This window comes from Cupressus sempervirens, chromosome 9 (assembly GCF_028749045.1).
Source record: "Cupressus sempervirens isolate cs-2001-9-10 chromosome 9, ASM2874904v1, whole genome shotgun sequence".
NCBI lineage: Eukaryota > Viridiplantae > Streptophyta > Pinopsida > Cupressales > Cupressaceae > Cupressus > Cupressus sempervirens.
The window spans coordinates 773,712,289-773,728,982 of NC_143126.1; the positions used below are offsets into that span (position 1 = coordinate 773,712,289).

Below are 16,694 nucleotides of genomic sequence, written 5' to 3' on the forward strand. Positions count from 1 at the left end.
ATTCATTGAGACATTGTGGTTGTTATGTCCTTCATGATGGTGGATATGTATCCTTTCATTGATGATTAGCATATGTTAGATGATGTTATCTTATGCTTTTATTTGCATGTTAGATTACTTTCTGCATATGATATAGTATATGTTAGGAGTGACATTCCTACTATGTTAATACCGATGACCTCTTCAATGATTTTGGAATGTTATGCACAGAGGGATACCTAGGGCCCACGATGGTCTAATGATGCTATTAACGGTTGGGAGGAACTGTGCACTTAGTTTATTATGTTTGATTTTTATGATCGATGTATATGTCTTCTATGATGATGTATCATGTGTATCATGTGATTATCTTTACTTTGATGTATCATGGATTAGAATAGGATGATGTATCTTATTTCACATATGTATATTCTTTTAGGCTTTTCATACCCTATGACATGTACAATGGATGATTGAGCATTTTGAAATGTAATGTATGAACATTGGACTTATCAATATTATTTCATGTGGTTTTTATATTTGATGGAATTCAATAATGTTAGTTGATTTAGATGTAATTCAATGTTAAGGGATCTTTAAAGAATGTAACAATTTGTGTATGTTATGTTTACTTTTAGATGGACATTGCTATTGCTTTCGTTAATGAGTATAAGTTATATGTGGTATTTGTTTTAATATTTTTTAAAAAAAAATGCTACCAAACTTAGTGAAATTCTAGGTTAATTCTTTAGATCCCTTGACGGGGCATTACACAGTTGAATTACTGCAAATGGATTTCATAATCTATATATCTTTGTTTTTGTTTCGGTAGAAAAATCCGGTATTGTTTTTTGTTTTGCTATTTGTGAGAATTGACTGGACATTTTTGAAAGAGAATGAGCTATCCCCAAAACCATGAACTAAAACTATTGTTTCTGCATGACATATAGGTCCCTCATCTCTTACAAGAATTTGATGTACTTCTTCTCGTACCGCACTTTGTACAAGGGTTGTGACATTTGTTCTGACGAAATTAACTTGATTTTTTTTACAATACATCTTCAGGTTGGAAGGTGCTCTAGCATTGCCATTGTGGAAGCTTCAAATGTGTATGTAATAGTGGCAAAAATGTGTGGACAAGTAGGGGGTTTGGCATTGTCACTTTGGTTGTTGGCTTTAATACACAGATAAATGCATTCTCCTTCTATGCGGGCAGTAAAGGGCTTTATGCTTCTTCATGTACATGCAATGGGAAATCATTCATCAACTATGTTTTCAAGGCTTTCAAACTTCACTTTTCAATTCGACAGTCATGTTTACTAGTTTAAAGAGTTTGGAATTTTATAGTTAAGAGGGAGGATTACCTCTCATTTAATTGAATTATAAATCCAAATCTATGAAGAGAAAAAATGACTTTCCATAACATGTTTGATGAGAATTATTTGGATTTGTCAACCTTTTTAAAATTATTTTGCATTTTGGCATCTTATTGGATGATATTCTTGGAATTGATTTTGAAATTGGCTGCTGCTGATGACTGTCTAGATCTGTTCTAAATTATGGAGATTCCCCTTTCATTAAACTTAAGAGACATCCTTTTCTTTGCGAGACTCATGCACAAAGAATTGATAATTCCCTAAAGAAACTTTCCAGTTTTACAAAGTAGTAAGGTTGTGGTTCCTCAAAATCTAGCATAGACTATCCATCATGATCACAAGGTTCTTAAGGTTCGGTATTCTCTTTTCTAACACGGGCTTGCAGTTAATTTAACAGCACTGCTAGTGGTTCACTAGTCTACAACAGTTTAATTATCATGTCATCTATTTATGAAAAGGAGCTGTGCATTTTTTCTACTTCTCAAATGGTAATCCAGATTGCTGGTTTTTGTTTGGGGAGTATGGTGTTTTTCCCTGGGTTTGGTTGTTCAATTTATGATATTAATAGAAATTTCCATAATCTGCAAACGAATAAACACAGAATTGAAAGCAGATCTTATAGTGATAAAGTTATTGATAGTTCAATTCAAGTAGCAAATCAATACGACTTTATAATCAATTGATTCATATGGTTCAATTGTACCACAAGTAGACGTAGTGCCACTTGCAGGTATCAGGTATCATCCATGCTTGCAGGTATGAGGTATCATCCACGACTAGCGAGTGTGGCTATGAGTTCAGTGTTTGTTCCCTCCCTCCCCTACATTGATAGAATTGCACCGTCTTTAATGTGAGTTTCTTTGTTTAGCATACAGTCATTTATTTATCATATGGGGACTGAATTTTCAACTTTTTAAATCTCATTTCCTTACTTTATTTGTGAACATACAGTCATTTATTTATTACATGAGGACTGAATTTTCAATTTTTAAAATCTTGTTTCCTTACTTTATTTGTGAACCAATTAAATATTAATTTGAGCAGCTACATATTTTTAATTTTATATAGATTCTAGATGGGAGGGTTTTTCTAATGGCATTTCCCTAATCCCATAACCAATGGAGATCCATTGTGAATTGGCAAATACATTTTCAATGTTGACTGTACTTTTTAGGCAAGATGTAGGTTTGCATTAACACTAACATTTATTTGACAATAGTAGAGCCAAGGTTTTTTTATTTGTACAATTAAAGATATTATGCTGCATAATCAATTCCATACCAAGAAATCCAAGAGAGTGGTGAAAGGAAGGAATGCAATCAAAAATTTATTTGATTATGCAGTAATGCAATCGAGCATTTATTTCATTTGTTTTTAAGTAAATAAGTGAATTAGAGCTGAATTGGAATCTAAATGTTGGTATTCTATTAATTTTGTACTAATAAAATTAAGGTATACAAAATGAGAATATCATTTATAAAATAAAAAATTCCATTGTTTTCAAGAGTCAAGAAAATTGGTGAAGAAAATATTTGTGATAACTATTCTAAATGCCATCATCAAGTTCTAATCAATTTGTGTTTACTAGATTCTTTCTATTTTTTCCATTCTCTTATAAAATGGAAAGAGTCGACATTAGAGCAAGATATAATTAATTTTATTATAACATTGAGATATAAGAATATAACTGTCAATATCTATGTTTTACCATATTTATTATTAGTTAATTTATTTTATTATATAGACACAATCAATAAAGTAAAATAAGCTAAAGCTAATGTAATAGTAATATAACCGTGGAAAATGAATTAGAGCATTCCTATGGAAAATTTTACAATACAATATTTTTTTTTTAGACTGCAGGAATGGAGTACAACACAGCCCCCTTATAAACTGCAGTGCACTGGGTAAACTTTTTAACGTGATCGATAGCGCTGGCGCAACACGCCCACCAGTACCACGAGGAAGATTTAGCCAATTGAGCTAGGGCCCCAACCCATTACAATACAATATTTAACAATAAGAAAATTTTGAAATTTGTTACATATAATAAACAATAAACAACCGTGAAACGTCATCCATGAAACCAGTAAACAAATGTGAAACATTATCCATGAAACCAGTTTTGGAAGGATCGTCTTTGGAAGGAGAGTCTTTGGAATCAACAAATCCATACTACCTTGATTGATTGAAAATAAATGCTAAAAAACTATGAAACCAGTCTTTGGAGTGATAGTCTTTGGAATCAACTGACCCATACCACCTTGAATGATTGAAAATCTTGCCCTTTCTAATCTGACATAACTCCTACCAAAATCAAATTCTACCATAGTTATGCACTTAGCAGGAACTATGCCGCCCTGCAGTGCTTGTTGAATTTAGTTACACCCCATAAATTGGGCATCCACCCATGATGGCCCATCTGTTAATGTCCACTTTGTGAACAAAAGAGGCTATTTATGCATTTGTCAGTTTTCAATTAATGATTGCTCTTGTCACGATTGTCAGCTCTCTTTCTGTGTAACCCAATACAATATATTGCCAATCCCACTAATGGATGATAAACAAACCTTTCTTTTGTTCAATTCAATATAATACATTTGATTAAAAACTTTGAATACATAATTCACAACGCCCAAATAAACGATGGTAGTGTAATGCCAAATTTAAAAGTTGCACATTGCACGCCCTAGAATTATGAGTTAGTTCAAAAAAACCTAATATGGTTGACAAAGCCATTTTCACTGTATATAATCTCCAAGACATTAGAATGCAACTCTCAAGACTGAATCAGTTATTCTAAGGCTGATTAGGCTCTGGCAATTTGAAGATGAAAGGAGAAATCATATTTGATAAGCCAATTAGAGATATGTTTCTGGTTATTTCTCTAACACTGGTTTTATTGGTGTGTTTCTATCTAACTAAGGGAACTTATTGGCCTCTATCTACAGAAACTGAAGCCACACCTCCATATGTAAGTTTAATTCAGATTAACATATCTTTTGTAATAATCTATGGTTTGAATCACACTATTTTCTAACTCAATATTATTTTGGGTTTGTTTTCAGATAGAAGTTGCAAGTGATTCAGATGAGTTGCAGATTGCTTTGGCAAAGGCTTCAATGCCAAACAAGACTCTGATCCTCACACCAGTGAATGGGGCATGGATTGACCCAAACAATTTGATAGATCTTTTTCTTGAGAGTTTTAGGATTGTGGAAGGAACACATGACTTACTTAACCACCTCCTCATTGTGGCCATGGATGCAAAAGCTTTCAACCGCTGCATAGAAATTCATCCTCATTGCTATGAGCTCAGGACTGAAGGAGTTGATTTTACTGAGGAGAAGTCCTTTGGAACAAAGGATTATATAAAGATGATATAGACTAAAATTCTCTTCTTCAAGACTGTGGTTGAGAGAGGATATAATTTTGTGTTTACTGTAAGTTTCCTCACATACCCCACATTGTAGATGTTTACTATAAAGATCATCAAAAAATTTGACATTGTTATTCTAATAATTGTAGTTTCATTAGATTGACTCTAGGATATTTGGCTCCGTATTTAAAGAAAGTTTACTAGTCTATGTGGTTGTTTTGGTATATTTGGTGTTTAAGTAGAAGTGATCTTTTTAATTAGCTATTGAGTTAAAAGTTTTGATTAGTCTATAAATATTTCAATTAATGTTTTTTATCTTTAATTTTATTCTAGTTTTCTATATACAAAATTTATAACATTGAAAATCATTCAAAGTTCTACTTCATTCAAAGTTCTACTATTTATCTTTGATGTGGTGAAGTGTGTATATTTCACCTTTAAATGTTCAAATTTTTAACAATAATAATAAATTTGATAAATTTTAAAATTTAAATTCTATTTTATCTAATAAATTAATTAGTATAGAAAATAAATAATAAGAATAGAATTTGAAATAGAATTCCACACAATCTTTCTCTTATTTATCAAAATAAAACAGTTAGAACTCTATATTGTTCATTATTCTAATAGATTAAAATTAAATGATATTTTTTTAGCCAAATCTAATTAGATAGTATTGAATAAAAGAAAATTTCACCAAATCTAGTTTTTTTTAATACTAAAAATCAAAAAAAAAAAAGAAACAAAGCAAAAAGCTCAACAAGAAGCTTTGTCCAATACATGTAATCTCCTAATTTGTCTTTCTATCTTTGTCTGAGACATTTCATGTATTCATCTTCAAATTCGTTGTCTCATACTTTCACACTCTTATAGTTTATATGTCTTAAAATATTTTACGACTTTTGTTCGAATATTATTTACAGGATGTAGATATAATGAATTTTACTAATTTTGCTTTACAGATGTAGATATAATGTATTTTACTAATTTTGTTCGAATATTATTTACAGGATGTAGATATAATGTGGTTATGAAATCCATTGGAGAGGTTCTAGGTTGAGGCAGATTTTCAAGTATCTTGTGATTTATATAAACATAATTCACGTAGTATCTTAAATGATCCAAATACAAATTTTCATTTGTTAAAACGAATGAAAGAACTGCTAAACTCTATGAACTTTGGCATGCATATACTACTATAAATCCTAATAGGCATGATCAAGATGTCTTTAATATGATGAAATATTCCTCAAATTTTACTCTAATTCTCATAGATGTTTTATTCCTTGATACAATTTACGTTAGTGGATTTTGTGAATTGAAGGAAAAATTAGAAGAAGTCTATACTATGCACCCCAATTGTTGTGTAGGTTTAAAGAAGAAGATGACTTATATGAGAGACACTCTTGATGATTGGATTTTATTCAAATCTTTCAATCTGAATAACACTTTTGAATTAAAAGGAAGGAGAGAGGTGGGTTGGAGAAGTAGAATAGAATGTGGCCCTTTGTAAGTACATTATTGAATATAAGAAAATGCTAGTATAACTAAATTTTAAAGGTGTCATTAATTGGTTGATAGAAATAAAAATTTGGAATTTAATGGAAATTTCTTATTATTATATATTTCTTTAAGATTATTATATGTTTATATTCACAATTTTTAAGTTATATGAACTGAATTTAATGTTATGATTTTTTAGAAAGAGGGAGATGTTGTATAAAATTATATTTATAATTATTTAATATTATTATGAGATGTATTTATACTTGAAAGAATTGGATAAACAAAATATCAGTAGAAAAATAAAATTACCAAATAACTATATAAATGTTTTTATGTACAAATTTCAATAGATGAAATATTCAATTTTCATAAGTAACATAATTTTTTTTTAAATAAAAAATAAAATCTTATGTCCTACTTCACATGGTGTATTACATGGTTTACAATCACTTATATTGAATTTTTAAAGTACATCAAGAGCATACTTAGTTTGGGAAAGCATGATCCTTCTTTCTTCTTGCCATACTTGCATACCCAAAAAGTAGTGCATTAGTCCTAAATTAGTTATTTCAAAAACCTGTTTGAGTTGATCTTTAGTTTTCTCAATATCATGTGTGTGATCTCCTGTAATAATCAAGTCATCCACATACAATACAATGATAACAAATTTATCATCACTATGTTTTACATACACATCTGGATCAACTTTACTTCTTTTAAATCCGACATCTAGAAAGTACTTATTTATTTTTGAGCACCATGCCCTTGGTGCTTGTTTAAGACCATAGAGTGATTTTCTTAATCTACACACCAAATTTTCTTCACCATATTTAATAAATCCTAGTGGTTGTTGCATGTAAATTTCTTCCTTTAAATCACCATGCAAAAATGCACTTTTTACATCGATTTGAAAAACTTTCCAACCAAGCTTTGTAGCTAAAGCAACTATTGTATGAATGGAATTCATCTTAGCTACTTGAGCAGAGGTTTCAATATAGTCTATACCTTCTTCTTGTGAGAAACCTTTAACTACTAACCTTGCTTTATATTTTTCAATAGCTCCATTTGATGTGAACTTGGTTCTATAGGTCCACTTGCAACCAACCACATTTTTGCCTTCTGGAAGTGTTGTTAGTTCCCATGTTCCATTCTTTATCAAAGAATTGTATTCTTCTTGCATAGCTGCCTCCCATTCGTCTTTTCCTTTTGCTTCTTTATACGTGCTTAGAGTTTCAACCTGCATCACCTTAGTCATAAGAGCATAGTTAGAAAATATATTTCTAGGACCTTCTTGGTAAATTCCTTGGATTTTTATTATCACTTTCACTTGATTCTTCAACTTGAGTCTCTTCCCATGTAGTAGTTTGTACAACTTGACTTTGACCATTGGTAGAAATAGAATTTTCTTCATCAATCAAAATTGGGAAGAAAGATAATGTTGGAGACTTATCATTCTTAATATCTTCATCAAACCATAAATTTCTTTTAATATAGATTTCATTAGTTCTAGGATTGTATAACCTATATCCTTTTGATTCCTCACTATATCCAACCATTATGCACTTCTTACTCTTCCTTTCAAGTTTGCTCCTTCTTTCATCAAGAATGTGAGCATATGCTTTACAGCCAAAATATTTATATGCTTGATTGCTAAAATATTTATATATATATAATTGCTAAAATATTTATAATTGGATGTGATTCAACGTTAAGGGATCTTTAAAGAATGTAATCTGTTATGTTATGTTATGTTTACTTTCATTTGAATTGTTGCTATTGCTTCCGCTATCATGTGAATGTTATGAATGGTTTTACTTTCATGTTTTAAACAAAAAATTGTTTGGCAAACTTAGTGAAATTCTTTGGATCCCTTGGCGGGGCATTACATTTGGTATTAGAGCAGGGTACCTGCGGGTACCCCACATCGCAAAATGCTTGCGATAGGGGCAGATCCCAAAATTGCCACATGCATACGTACCTCCGACAACGTCCACATACCCATGAAGGCGTGGTGTACCTACAGTGGGCAGTCAAGAACATAGTTTATTAAGCCAGAGCAATCTCATACCGCTCAATAATATGATTCAAATTGCAACATATTTTTATATATTAAAGTCTTATTATTATAAAGTGTTGCTTGTTGGTTTATATATATATATATATATATATATATAATTTATAATTTAATAAGTGATTTTTAATATTGTAATAAATTATTGATGCGCTATTAATAATAATTTAGATTTAGATTTAAAAATTATTAAGTAATTTATTGTCGATTTATTTAATAAGATTATTATCATAACTTGTTAATATAACTTGTTCATTTACAAGTTATTATTAAATTATTAATTATGGTTGATTAATGTAGTCAAAAGTTAGTTGGCTAAACCAATGGTGAATCGGTGAGAATATTGATAATTTAAATCATTAGTGTTAAAATTATTAATAAGGTTGCTATTTGTTAATAATTGTTAGACTATTAATGGATAATAGTATAAATGCTTTCTTATAGTTATTGCTTAATTCGATTTAAGTTAATAATAGAAGTTATGGAAGGGAAGTGTAATTAAGTTCTGAATCTATTCAAGATATCGAAGTGCATATCTTTAATATTTTAAACAAATGGGATTTATTTGAGAGCATGATAAGTAGGAAATAATGAAGGGAAGTTAATCAATTTTATCATGATGATGATCGATAGTTGTTAATGAATGAGTGGTTTAGAATATTTATCCGAGGAGAGTATTATAGGGGAAAATTTTTATGGAAGGCGATAGGTATCATTCTCATAATTTGAACAATGGAAATCATTTCTTGGAATTAAGGGGGAGTATATTGCTCTTAGTAGTGCAATGATTTTATTCAATATTAATGGGAAGTTAGTTATATTATCATGATGTTATCTGTAATAAAACTTGGACCTAAATAATTGAGAGATTATTAATCCTAATGTTAATGAAATGGCATAGAGTTGATTGATAATTAGTTGAATCAAATGATACGGGTATGTTAAGAAAAAAAGTTAGTATTCATTGATAGAGTGACGAGTATGGTCATTATAGATTTATGGATAAGATTTCCAAAATAACTTGCTATTATTATTAGTATTATTGAAATATTAATATTTGTATTGAAGTTGACTTTCTACGTACAACTATTGTAGGTCAATTGATATTCTTTAGGTTGTTGGTATGGTTGTGTAATTGTTAATTAAATCAATTAACTAGAGTTAATTGGATTTAATTAATAATTATGCAATTCTTTTAAACGAGATTGTAAAAAATATTGATATCAAAGATGATAGGTCTTAATTTGATGACTTGAATAATGACCTTAGATGTTTTAATGATGAGACGTAGTAATATTGAATTGAAAACTATTAGAATGACAAGAGTCATGGAATTGTGTACCTATGTTAATTGGTAGATTAAATTGATCATTTTGATAAAGTTATATTCTTCTTATTCAAAGACTGATAATTGATTCTCTTATAAATGAATAATGATCCTTGATTATGTTGAAAAGTTGAAGTAACATTAAAGGAGAGTTAATCAATTAGAATATGGATCATAGTTAATTAAAGAAAACAAGTTAATTAAAGGTCAACGATGATCAGTTTAGTGAGTATTTATCCTTAAGTTATTCTTAGAATGTAATTCTTAATAATGGAAGGATAATGCTATCGGGGAACAATTGGGTTGACTTGTAGGTCAAATGATGAAACTTAAGACACTTGAAGTATACTTGAAATGAAAACTGAAACTCTACACTTAATTCAACTATGTAATATAGCAAAACCAAAACATGTGTTTGCATCGTGTATTCTATATGCTTCTTGTTTTGGGTTTTGGGTTGACTAGTGTTGACCAGTCTTAGGTTGTTACCAGAGGCTTGGGGGTTATGAGATGTGTTGGCATGTTGATCTTATTTGGTCTTGATCTTTATAAACCCAACCATGGTTATGTGATTGTATGCTCTATGAAATATTTGCATTTACTGATTGTAATTATTCATCAGTCTTCATGTGTGAAGCTGAGATATATGTATCTGAGACACTTGAGCTAATCATTTTTGATTCATCGATCAGTTATTCTTGGATTATTTTCTAGTCGCCATGATGGGACTAAAATGTTGATTTATTTATGGATGATGTCATGTTGTGACATGTTTGACTCAACCATTTTGGAGTCTTCGATCAGTATGATTTTGAGTTATATTTTGGTTATTGAGAACCAATGGATACTTATGATTATAAGTGATGCCTTCAGTTGCCAATAGAGAACTGTTGTGGTCATGATTTTCTATGGATGTTTTTTAGATGCTCATGGAGATTTGATGATTCTTATCTTGGAGATTTGATGATTCTTATTATGGATATTGGATGCTTTTATCATGGATATTTGATGATTCTTTTTATGGATTATCTTTTGGATTTTCTTTACAGTCGCTTGTACAGGACTGTGGTGATTTTATAATTCCATGAGCTTAGGGTAGTTTATCTACTTGTAGTGTCGAGAAGTGGCTTGCAATGGGGGCCGGAGTCCTAAGTGGCTGCCAGGGTAACTCATTATAAGTTTGGTTAATAAGTGATAACATTTACACACTAAATGGGGATTAAATAAACTTAAAAAGATAATTGTTTTGGTTCTTGCCCATGCCTTGAGTGCTTGTACAGGCTAGGATGGGAGTAGTGAGAACGCATGGTTGCGACCGTGCATTCCGTAGTATGCCTCATCAGTATGAGAGGATACTAGTGGCCGCATGAGATCAGTATGGACCTGTGGAGTTTAGCTAACTGCCAGGGTAACTTGTACGTGATAATTGCGATGACACTTTCTTGCTTGCATAGTAGGTTTCCTACATGTCATTGTTGTGCCTCTGGGAATTAGATGTCAGTTTTGTGTGATGGAACCTTTGTGTTAGTATACTTTTAGGATTCTTGGACTCATAGAGATTTGTGCTATGTGATTTGGATAACCTGTATGGGACTTGAGATTATCTCCTCAACACGGTGGGCGTGGACCACTTAGGTTCCACGCGGTCGGGTGGTAGTGTATTTCCACTCTTATCATTTGAGATCCGTCTGAAACACCATGGCTGGAGCTTTCTTGGTTGGTATTTATCTTCATTCTATTCTTGGATCATTATGATAGATGATATACCCTATGATGGATGTATTTACTGGTATGTTTCTTACATTGATGATTTGCATATGTTAGTTGATGACATATTATGCTTTGCTTTGCATGTTAGTAGGATGTTTTAGGAGTGACATTCCTACTATGTTTATAGCCGATGATCTCTTCGGTGCTTTGGGATGTTACGCATGGAGGGATGGCTAGGATCCACGATGGTCAGATGATGCTATTTATGGTTGGGAGGAACCGTGCACTTAGTTATTTATGTTTGTGATATATGATTATATTTTATGATGGATGTTTATATCTTTATGATGATGATGTATCATGTATGATATGTGGTTTCATTTACTTTAATTGCATCATGGATTAGTATTGGATGATGATGTTCTTTGTTTACACGGATGTTTATTCTTTTAAGCTTTTCATACCATATGTCATGTACAGTGGATGATTGAGCAATTGAAAATGTAATTTATGAATGCTGAATGTATCATTGCTATTTAATAAGGATGTGATGTTAGATGAATAGTTAATATATATATCATACAACAATATTTATTAATATAAAATTGAATTACACAATTAATTTATTATTGCCAAAGCAAATATAACATAAACTTTCCATTGTCGTACCCTGCACGCTATCAAATTTGGCACTCAAACTTGGCACAGGTACTAGGGACTGTCCACCCTTGTGACCTTTGTACAAACCTACGACTGTGGTCGCTATTTGATTAATCATGCTGCGGCTTGTCTTGCCTATCGCCAGTTGTCGGTACATGTTACTTGCGTTCTCAAATCTTAGGCCGTGGGGGGGTACGAAAATTCGTCCCTCCCCAAAAACCATATGTTATTTTATTTTTTTAACAAACGTTTTCAAAAATGTTTTATTTATATACGATTTCAATTATTATAAATATTTTAGCAATTAAGTTTTGGAAAATGAAATATAATGAAGATGATCCAACACCATTCTCATGGTGATAGAGATCAATGATTTTAAATTTTAGTACAATTTCCAAATCAGAACTTGTTATGAATTTTACTTACAAACTCCATGACAATGATATGGTTGGCTGATCCAGCTAGTTCAGAAGTGTAGGGTTCAATGAAGATGCGGTGGCTAGAAACTTAACTCCTTAGGATTCAATTAGCCTTCCAAACTACTGTACCTTGAACCCTAGCACATGGAATGGTATTGAATTGATGTAGATGATTGACACTCCAAATGTTGATTTTTATTGACCAGCATCTCTCTTTGTCATAAGGATGTAATTGAGAGAATAGCTATGGTTACACAATGAATCAAAATAATCTAAGGATAGAACCTAAATCGATCATGCCTTTCAGATAATTTGTAACTGAAAAGAAGACAACTAACAGTGGGGATATAGTCCATCGGAAACATCTTATCATATTTGCAGATATTAAAAGATGACAAGTAAACCACTAAAGGTGAGGAAACAACCGATCAAAATTACATAGATCATCTAGGTTTTATCAATCATTCTTCAAATGATGACAGCGTCCAATGTAAGAAGGTAAAATGACTTGATTTTGCATTTTGTATTGGGGCCTGACTAGCTACCAAGAATTATCCAAATTTTGATAGAGTTCCCACAGTCATGAAAATGCTCAATACTTTCTAAAACCACTCTCATACCCAAACATCGTATAGATTTATAATAGTTGAAATCCACCTTATGGTTATATGTCGAGCTATTCTAAAACCAATTGCCAAGGGATCCAAAGAATTTCACTAAGTTTGCCAAACAAATTTTTTTTTAACATCAAAGTAAAACCATTCACAACACTTGCGAAAGCAATAGTAACATCCAACTAAAAGTAAACATAACATAACATAATAGATTACATTCTTTAAAGATCCCTTAACGTTGAATTACATCTAACCATAACTATTCATCTAACAGGTTTAACTATAAATTTGAAATCATCTTTTCTCAATTTGATTCTAATTCGAACCCAAACCCGTTTCAGATCTAATTTCTTCCTTAATTGGATCTAGAGTTTTCTATTGTTTTCTTCTCAACCAAATAAAATTTCAAGATTTCAATTCCAAATTGTAGATTCAATCACAAAGAGTATTTTGACACATATAACAGACATGATGAAGAGAGGAAGAGAAATAGTTCAAAGAGAGTATGCGAATATCACAAGTGCACCTGGACACTGATGCTAAATTTACCATGCCTCAGACGTCCATAGAAAATCCCTTCCTTCTCCATCATTCACAATTCCTCCAAGATCCAAGCCAATCGAATCCTCCAAGTGACTAGAAGTGCTAGAAGAAGCATAAGAGCATATTGAAGCATAAGAGCATGTAGAGACATATGAGCTTTTCAAATGCATGAAAGCTTTGAAGCTTCCATTTTAGCTTGAAGCTTGTAGCTTCCATTAAGCTTTCCAAAACACACTAGGAGAGCCTCTATTTAAAGGCCTCTAAGATGCATCTAGAGTGTCTCTAGAAACAACTAGAAGATAAGCATGACAACCAAGCATGGGTCTTCTCCAACCTTCTAGATGAGTCTTAAGGTTGTAGACACCATGTGCTCAAATAAAATGCTAACTTCTAAGTGTAGACAACTTGTGCATACTTAGAGTGCAAACCCCTGTGTTGTCTACATGACAACTTTCGAGAATTTGCCAACTCCTATGTGAGAAAATATTAAAATAATGCATGATAATTAATATAATATTTAATTTACTCTTTCCAATTTAATTTATTTATTTATTAAATCTCATGCACTGACTTTAATATCTCCACTTTTCAATCTTAATATATTTATATTTTAATCACATGAAATCTAGAATCTTTTAATAATTTTAAATATATTTTTCACTTTTAAATTTCATTTTCCAAAACTTAATTGCTAAAATATTTATTAGCTTTAATAATAATATTATTTAGTCATTTATTAAAAAATGATCTCCAAATATATTATTATTAAAATAAATGTTGTCACATTCCAGCTTTTAAACTTTTAACTTTTTATTTTCAAATTTAATTAATTTTCTAATTAATTAAATAAAATAAATATTAAAATACCATATTAATTTTCTATTAAATTAAACCATTAATTAAATCTTTTTAATTACGCTTAATTAATAGAAAATACATCAAAGACTCACAAGGTAAAAATATGAAAACCCATCATAGCCAAAATACATACAAAATCAAGCCAAGGGTTTATATCACGAATTACGTCATCCAATGTATTCGGAGGGTACTCAACTTAGATACTTGTCCTAATTTTCAATTAGGACAAATGGCTTAAAGGGTTGGGATTTGGACTTGAGAATTTATCTCCCTTCTCTTATCATTGAGATAGTGTGATAGGGTACGCTCATCCTAGCAATTCAGGGAAGTCGATACTCGGTACCTGCAACTTGCATAAAATCCATGCATGTACAAACACAATGTATACTAAACTAAACAGGCAATGGCAGGAAGTGGTGCATCGTGTAGATCTCGACTAGCAGGTGACTACGACTCCCTTCCTTAACCACATCAGACATGCCATACAAAGAAAATACACAAAGTTACATAGTTGGCACTACATAACCTAGCGACGTCTCTTCCAAATCTGGCAACCACAACTTTTTTGTTTTTCGTTCGCTGGTTCATTGTATTAAAGAGCGCAAATTTTGTTGCCCACTGCATGTGGGATTAAACTCCCAACAATTGGCGATTGTATCCATGTTCTCGACAACGAATTTCATTTTTTGGGGTAGTTTTTAGTTTCTTTGGTGTTGCAGATTTATCGCCCCCTGCGCGATAGAGGATCTCGGCAGGCGACTGCCTTTTTCGGCACCTTGCAGACCTACCTTTCTGGTAGAGTTCTTCCCGCCCGCATTTTGTTTTGGAGTTTAAAAACTCATGCCCGAATTGAGTATTAAAAACTCCTAGCAACGAAGACTTTTCACCATACGACGGTTTTTAGTTGCTCTTCCTTACACAAAACTACCACGTGTACACCAGCCAGCTATCACCCTGCGAGAATGACTGCCCTTGCCATGTGGAGCCAAGTTAGCAATAGCAGGGACTGTCGCATCACTTGTGGAACCCTCTTTGACATGTCAGCGTACAAAAATTGACACGTGTTATTTCATACAGTACGAAAGGCACAGTCATTTACCACATCATCCGAGGGTGCGTATTTTTTGCTAACATCAGCAGAATGCTATGTTAAAATTGATGGTTGTTTGATCATCAAAATTAGGCATTTTACAACTGTAATGAGGGTTGTTTGACCGTCAAATTTAGACTCACAGTTTTCCTTCCAAACCCCTCTCCAGATTGCTTTTTAGTTTGGTAGCCTAACTTTGCGAGCCCTTATCTCGGACATTCAGACTCCGATTCAAGTGCAATTTTTTTGAAATCAGGTAGAATTTCTTGAATTTTCAAGTGGTGGTGTTTTTTTCCTAGTTTTGGTGCATAGATTTTGCAAAAGTTGCATTTTTTGGTGACTGTACTTGCATAATCTTGCATTTTGCAACTTCAGAAGCTCAGTACGGGCACATCTGGTCACTTTTTCAGGTTTCTTTTTTTTTGAAAGTGTCTATTTTTTTATCTACTTTCTAGATCTGCAGTCAAATTCTAGGGTTGTGTGGACCAATTTCTCACTTTCAGAATTAGGCATTTTTTGGCATTGTAAAGCTTTGATTCTTTTTTTAGAATTGTTGTAAATCTGAGCTAAAGTGCTTAAGTGACAGATTTTAGCCTTATAAGGCAGTTGTAAAAGCAAAATCAGAAAGTCCACTTTGTTCAATTTTGACAAGTGGCCCATTGTAAATGCACTACTTATAAAGTGCCAACAACATCTCTTTTGGGGGGGTCTTTTGATTGAGTGAAAAGGGAGGGTGTGTACTGTGTTTTTGTATCTCTCTATTGTGCTCTTTTCATTTCTGCATCATGGGTTTTAAATGTCCTCCTCTAACTTCACACAACTATTCTACATGGAAATATATTGCATGGAGTAGATTAATGGAAAAAGGATATCGTCTTTATGTTGATGGTACAATTACCAAACCTACTGATGCTAAAGAACTCATTGATTGGCAAAGACAAGATCGAGAAGCTTTAGGTGTAATTAGGAGTTTTGTCCATGGGGATCTTCTCTTTCACATTAAAAATTGTTCAAAATCTAAGGAAGCTGGGGATAAAACTTGAACAGTTGTATGGTAAAGTGGATGAAGAAAAGAGATTTCAGATTGAGGATGATCTACTTCTCTTGGATCCTAAGAATTATGACACAATTTAGGATTATATCATTAAAGTCAATGAGTATA

General features: G+C 32.0%; 1 pseudogene; it reads left to right on the top strand.

The window, feature by feature from the left end:
- Positions 1-4,185: 4,185 nt before the first annotated feature.
- LOC149541000 (uncharacterized protein At4g15970-like) overlaps positions 4,186-16,694 on the top strand; it is a 34,652-nt pseudogene continuing 22,143 nt past the window's right edge.